General features: G+C 38.7%; 1 pseudogene; it reads left to right on the top strand.

The window, feature by feature from the left end:
• The first annotated feature begins 3,049 nt into the window (after positions 1 to 3,049).
• Positions 3,050 to 3,742, top strand: LOC138146727 (sideroflexin-3 pseudogene; annotated as a pseudogene).
• The last annotated feature ends 3,595 nt before the right edge of the window (positions 3,743 to 7,337 follow it).

The following is a 7,337-nucleotide window of genomic DNA, read 5'->3' on the forward strand; positions in this document are numbered from 1 at the left end:
CTAGATACAAGAGTTTAATTTTCCCTCATGTATATCAACATTAAAATATGGGAGAAAAAAAGAATTAAAAGTGATTTTTTGTAGATAGGGCATTTCTTTAAGATGTTTTAATGCTAACATGCATTTCCTACAGAACACAATGATTTCATAAATTAATTGATTTAAAAGGAGGTGCTGGTTATGCATTTTATATGAAAAATAAATAAATTTTATGTAATGGAAAAAATTCTCCAAATCCCCCAAATGAATTGGGGGGAGAGGAGAGAAGGAGAAGGGGGTAGGAGGTGTGGTGAGAGAGAGACAGAGAGAGTTATTTAAGGGAATTTCTGTTGAAAAGACTTAAGGTGAGTCAGCAAAGAGTACAATAAGTTGAAATGCAAACAGGAGTCAAGAAAGGAAAGTTTAATTGAATATGGAGGAGCTATATGATAATGTAGAATTAACATTGTAATGGAGAAGTAAATACAAATATCCTCTCAGAACCTTAATGTTTTTTTAAAGGAATTGCAGCTGGGGTTGTTAGAGAAGAAAAACAAGAGATACTAGTGGTGGGTGAGTTCTATTCTGAGGATTTGAAGAAGAGAAAGAGAAGGTAAAAGCAATACCTTATTAGAAAAAGAAGGAAGAAAAGGGTGCAATTTTCTATTTCTCCTATTTTGAGTACCTGAGAAGACTGTATAAATGTGGACAAAAGCAGTAACTGGGAATGGGCATCAGATGTACCTCACTCTTATCCAAAACAGACAAAGGAGTATAAACATATATTGACAAAAAGAGATTAATATAAAAATATGTCAAACTTTAACAGGGAAACAACTGGAAAAAAGTGATGTGGAATAATATGGAGGATAATACTGGGGAGGGATAGAGCTGTAAGCAAAACAAACTTTCTGATCCTGAAGAGGGGACAAAAAGTAAAAAAAAAAAGAAAAGAACTAGAGATTAAAGGTATGTACTGAATTGCATCTTAAATAACTATGGAATGGCAGGACAAATTGTAGTATATTCATGTAATGTAATGTTATTGCACTGTAAGAAATGACAAAAGATGACTTCAGAGAATTCTCACCAGTATAAAGTGACAAAGAGTGAAGTGAGGAGAATAATTTATATATGAAAAGCAACATTGTAAGGAAAAAATATAGCTCTGATCAATGGGACCAACCATGTCTCCAGAAATCACCGTAAGATAAAGCATGATGGTATTAGCCACTTTCTGATAGAAAGGTGATGACAAAAGGTACAGATGCATACATTTTTTTTAAAATGGTCATTGTGCAATTTCAATTTGCTTGATGATGCTTACTTTGTCAGTTTTCCTTTTTTTTCTTAGCTTTTATTTTTAATAGGGCAACTCAGAGGGGAGAAACTTCAAAATAGCACCACACAATTTTTTTTTAATCCACAAAAGGAAACTCAAAAGGAAGTGTATACAAACAATACTTTTTAAAGCAATGTGTAAATTGTACTACATATACATATATGTACATATATATATATACACATACAAAATATATGTACATGTGCGTATGCAAGTGGATTGAATGAAGATTCAGAGTTCCTTAGGCAATCTTTGGGGGTCCTGCAATGTGTTTGGCAATGCTCATTGTGGATTTTTATTTTCGGAATAAAAATAATAAAGCATTACAGAAGAGGACTGTGAAAGATTAGAAGTGCTACCTTTCACCAAAAAAAAAAAATATAGTCTTTTAAAGAAACATTAGAAGTGGAGGGAAAAGAGCTCTAAACAACTTAAGATACTCAAATGAACCACATTATCACAAGCATATCCACAGATAAGACTTGCACAAAGACAACAAACAGACACAAAATAGCTATGTGTCAAGATTTTTCTAACAATCTACTTTCATCTTCAGTACCATTTAGACCCTTACAAACTAAGACTTCACTCTCTGGTATGTTAAATGAATAAGTTGTAATTAAAATTAGGAATAAAGTTGGGAAGTATGCCTAGATAAGAACAAGCATACTGTAACTTGAGGAAATCTATGAGGGTAAGACACAATATTAAAGTATTATGGAATCATTTTAAATGATGGGTCAGTAAAGGTAAGATACTAAAAGAAAAAAAATTATGGATAGTATGGCTCTCAAAAAGGTAACTGAGGCAAACATCAATAACTACTGACATACATGCCTACTTTTTTATCTTTATAAAACCTTTATGAGATTGATCACCATGTGCATTGAGGATCTCTGCAAAGGAAATATTAGAAAGAAAGAGGTAAATTTCTACAAATGATTCTCTATAATAGATCATACCATTATGGTCACACTAAAAATATATATAAATAAGATACTACTCCACGTTTATTGTTTATTACCCCCATGAAAATAATTTTATTTGGCAAAATAAAATACATTCTCAAAGATTTACTTACACATAAATATTAACAGTTCTTATTAAATAATAGTCTTTTTTCTGCCCCTTCCAGACACCAAAGTGTTCACCTATGAAAAGGGCATTACCTTGAATTCTTCTAAATTTGATTTATACTATTTCTTCAAAAGTATTTTTTTTAGCCTGCCTGTCTTCCTTCCTTCCTTCCTAAGTGTTCCAGGCTCAAAGACTGGGTGGAGGTTCCTAGGTTTGAGGCTCACAAGTTGAAAAGGTTCTAAGCTTAACTGCCAAGGAACTGCTGCTCATCTCCTCTGGCTTCTCTGGCTTCCTTCAAGTCTCAGGTCCATGCTGAAGGAGCTCTAAGACTGCAAGACTCCATCCAAAGTCATGGCTATCTCATGGCCTGGTGAGAAGACAGGTGAGTTGCCTCTGGATATCAATATCCGTGATCCTCGATGGGATCAGAACACCTTTGTGGGTCGAGCTAAGCATTTCTTCACCGTCACCAACCCCTTGAACCTTCTACTATCTGAAAAGGAACTGCATGATGCCCGAAAAATAGTGAAAAACTACAAGGCTGGGATTGTGACCCCTGGACTGACTGAAGATGAGCTATGGAAGGCCAAGTATAAATATGACTCGGCCTTCCACCCTGACACTGATGAGAAGATCTATCTCATTGGCCGAATGTCAGCCCAAGCACCCATGAATATGCTTATCACTGGCTTCATGCTCACTTTCCATAAGAACATTGCATCTGTGGTGTTCTGGCAGTGGGTGAACCAGTCCTTCAATGCTATTGTCAACTACTCCAATAGAAATGGAAATATATCAGCTACTGAGAAGCAGCTAGGAGTAGCTTACATGGGTGCTACCACTGGGGCTGTAGTTACTGCTGTGGGATTCAGAGTCCTCACCAAACATCTACCTAGCCTGGTTGCCCGTTTCATGCCATTAACAGCTGTGTCTGCTGCCAACTGCATCAATATCCCACTGATGCGGGAGAGGGAGATTCAGTTGGGAATCCCTGTGACTGATGATTCTGGCCATAAGTTAGGCTATTCTTCAAGGGCAGCTCAGCAGGGCATCTTCCAAGTGGTGATATCCCGGATTGGCATGGCTTTCCCTTCTTTGACCTTAACTCCTATAATTATGAATAAATTGGAGAAAAAAGACTTCTTGAAAAGAAGACCATGGCTCTCAGGTCCTGTAATGATGGGGATGGTTGGCATTGTTCAGTTGGTAGCCACTCCCCTGTGCTGTGCACTTTTTCCCCAAAGGAGCTCCATGGAAGTGAAATACCTAGAGCCAGAGCTCAGAGCTCAGATCAAGGAGCAGAGCCCAAATACTAACGTCGTTTACTTCAACAAGGGACTCTGAGGGGAGAGGGGTCCATCCCAGCATTCTCCACTCCTACTCCATCTCTGGCTTTCTGCCATTGATTCTGTTGCATCTCAGCTGTGGTATCTCTTCAGTCCTCCCTAATCTTCCCTCATGCTCTCTGTTCTACCCTGTTCTCAGGGGATGTACCTCCAGTATCCCCTAGAACCCAACAATTGGAGTTTACTTTCTCTTGTACTGAAAAGGCATACGCCCACTCTTCTCATCAAGTCCTAAAGATCAGATGAAGACACACAATCATTAAGGGTAATGGTGGTGGAGAGTCTCTGCCAGGCTGTTACAGAGGAACAAAAAAGTAGCCAGTGTGAACTTTCAGGACCTGGTCCCATACCAGATGGGGGGGGGGGGGAAGCTTATTGGGGTAGAATTTTTTTCCTAGGTCCCCCATCTGCCTGAGTTTTCTCTAAACTCAGGGGGGGTGTTTTGGGGGGGGGGGAGGGTGGAGGGAGGCAGAAAAGGAAATTCCTACAGGGACACCACCACCCCCCTTTCCCATTATAACAAAGTGTGTACATGTGCTTGTTTGTGTTCCCCTGATTGTCTGAAGAGAGTTTTTCTCTCAAATGAAGCAATGCAACTGTAGGACATACAAGAAGTTGTGAAGACTGAGAGGCAGATGGTGATACCAGAACCTGAGTATTCTCCAGCTTAAGAATTCACCTAATCCTTTGTAGGATCCAGGAAGGATGAATTCGTTCTGGTTCCCCACCCACACCTTGTCCTGGGGAGAACAAATGTCAGGGGATTACTTGTGTATGTGGATCCACAGTTTAAGCGATTGTGCTTGTGTCTCTCATTGTGATTATGACATAAGTTTGTCTGTTATAAGTGCATGACTATACTGGAATATCTATGAGGGTCTAACTGTATGAGTCTGACATATTCATGTTTCTGTAACTGTGTCCTCCTGTGCGATTCTGTTGCTATCAAAGCCAACACAGTGCTGGGTCCTGGGGAGCCATTGCATTAACAGACATTTTCTGTTCTTTGAATATTGTGTTTCAAATTAATTAAAAGCCTCTTTCAGTCCAGAGTTTGATGCCTTCTCCAACTTCAGCATGATCTTAGCCTCTGGACAGTTAGTAATTATGAGATGTGAATGGTAGAGGGTATCTGGGGTGGGTGGGTGGTTCTGTGCCTGAACTTTCCATCATATATCTCAGATAACATAAGACCCTTACTACCATGAGTGAGCTCAGATGTGGTAGAGGAATGGAAGTTCAGGGGTACCCTTCCAATCAAAGTCCTTCTCACCTATCATCTTACTCTCTATCTCCCCTTCCTCTTCTCCCAACTATTACCAGCAATGATTCCCATGATGCAAGTTTCTGTACCCAACTAAAATTGATTCTTTAAAAAATATAAAGCAAAACATTCACAACAATATAACATAACTTATTACTAAGGCCACATAGTCTTAAACAAAACATATCATTCAGTAAGTCACAATCTCATCAATCAGTATTGAGTATTCAAGTGAAGTCTCCTTTCATCCTTAAGTAGCACTGGCTTCCAATGTCCTTAAGCTAATCATCCCTAAGGAGTAATCATCCCTAAGTCAATCATCCTTAAGGGGTACTAGAAAGTATAAACGCCATCCATCCCTAGATCACAAGTCAGTTACAATCTCATCAGTCACCACTGAGTACTCAAGTAAAGGTCCTTTCATCTTAACTAAGGCTGACTTCCAAACTCCATGGTTCTTGCCTGGAATCACTAGTAGGTAGCTCTCCCTTCCTGTTCCATATCGAAGCCCAACTGTGACTAGTCCACTCCAAGCCCTTCACAGTTTCTGTTTGTGGGAAGACAAAGCTTAACAGAGTCACAACAATATTTACACACATTAAGTCAAGCAGAGTTACAACAATATTCGCACACTGTCATCTCAATTCACTTTCTGTCTGACAAAGTAACACAAACCAAAAAACAAAACTGTCTGAGAAATCAAACACAAATGAGCAGTAAAGTCCCAAAACTTCTGTAAACAGCAGTAAAGTCCTCTCTCAGGGCTTCTAGATCATCAGTAAAGTGCTCTTCCAGGGCTTCTGGATCATCACTAAAGTCTTCTTTCAGAACTTCTGTCTAAAAACAACAGACAGGACTTTTGTCTGACAGACCAACAGAGTGCTACAGAGTGCCAAAATCACAAGCATTATCGCTCTCAGTCCTGCTTGGTCCCAGCTTCCCCTTGAGTTTTAATCTGCTCTGTTCTTTCCTGTTCCACTCTTTGGGCAAGTTCCTCCTACCCAGGGCTCCATGTGATAATGTTAGGCCTATTAAGGGCAGGGAAGGTCTCCAAACTCCTTTAGGTCTATTAAGGGCAATACAATGTATACTGTTTACAACAAAGACTTGCTATAATCACAGGCAGGGCTCAAAGGCACTTGTATAGCTGAAACAAGGAGCTAAGGGCTACTTAGCTTGCCATCACAGTAACTGAAACAAGGAGCAAAGTACCTCTTTGCTTGCCATTATGCATGCAAACTGCTCACATATTAAAGGTACACTATTTTATAACTATATGGTAAGATGGAGGTAATAAATGTAAAAATACTCTTTCTAAAATAAAAGAATGAGTTTGAAAAGTTGGTAAAGTGAATATTAGAGTCAGGGAAGGTGTCTATCACAGGGGAATGTGTGTAGATGGAAAGGAAAGAGTAACAGAATGGAAATGAATTTGAGGGTTTATTAACGGAACAAAGTCTCAGAGATGGCAGGAAGAAATGGGACAGAATCAAGGGTAAAGGAGTAAGGTGAGAAAACCTTGGAAAGGAAGAAGAAAAGGATGAAAATAATAAAAAAATGCTTAATAAGCTCCATTAATGTAGGGACTGTTTTTTCCTTTTTCTTTGCATCCCCAGAACTTAGTACAGTGCTACTGCTTGGTATTTGATTTAAATATTGAGAGTAGGACTTAAGGAAAAATAATCTGCAGATGACATGAGATGGGGTAGCACTGGGACCATCAGGAAAGTGAACCTTTGGAAGAGTCACCACACAGAATGATATGAAAAGGTGTTCATAAATGAAAACTAAAAGGAATTCCCAGCCCTACTGAAGGCCCTGAAGAAGGGATGAAGCAACAATTTTTCATTGACTCAGTCTGCATAGTTTTATGACTATTTTCAGCAATGTTTTGCTTTCAGGGAGTTGGAGCAGAGTATGCGGGTGGTGGTGAGTTTAGAGTAGGAAGAAGGTCCTCAAATTTTATACTGACAAGGCATATGCTAAAGAAGGAAAAGAAAATAACAGATTACACAATAACATCAAGAATATCATTCAGTGGCTGATAAAGATGTACTGACTAAGAAAGGAAGCATATGAAAAGAGAATAGAGTCCATTGATCAGAATCAGGAAAATTCACTAACAAGTTGATATGTGTTGACAGGGATTTTTTGTAATTTAAAAGTATTTAAAGATGCTTTTTTTTTCAAAAGGCAATTGAGAAACTGAGGAAATCAAGTTATAAACAAGTGCAATGGAAGGGAATAAAGCATAGGAGGTTATATATATTAAAAAAAAAACTAAGAGAGAAAGGCAGCATAACACAGTGCTATGTTGAACACTAAAAGC

Source organism: Petaurus breviceps, unplaced genomic scaffold (genome assembly GCF_028583685.1).
Source record: "Petaurus breviceps papuanus isolate PSGF00001 unplaced genomic scaffold, PetGlider_PUasm1.0 90769, whole genome shotgun sequence".
In the NCBI taxonomy this organism is placed as follows: domain Eukaryota; kingdom Metazoa; phylum Chordata; class Mammalia; order Diprotodontia; family Petauridae; genus Petaurus; species Petaurus breviceps.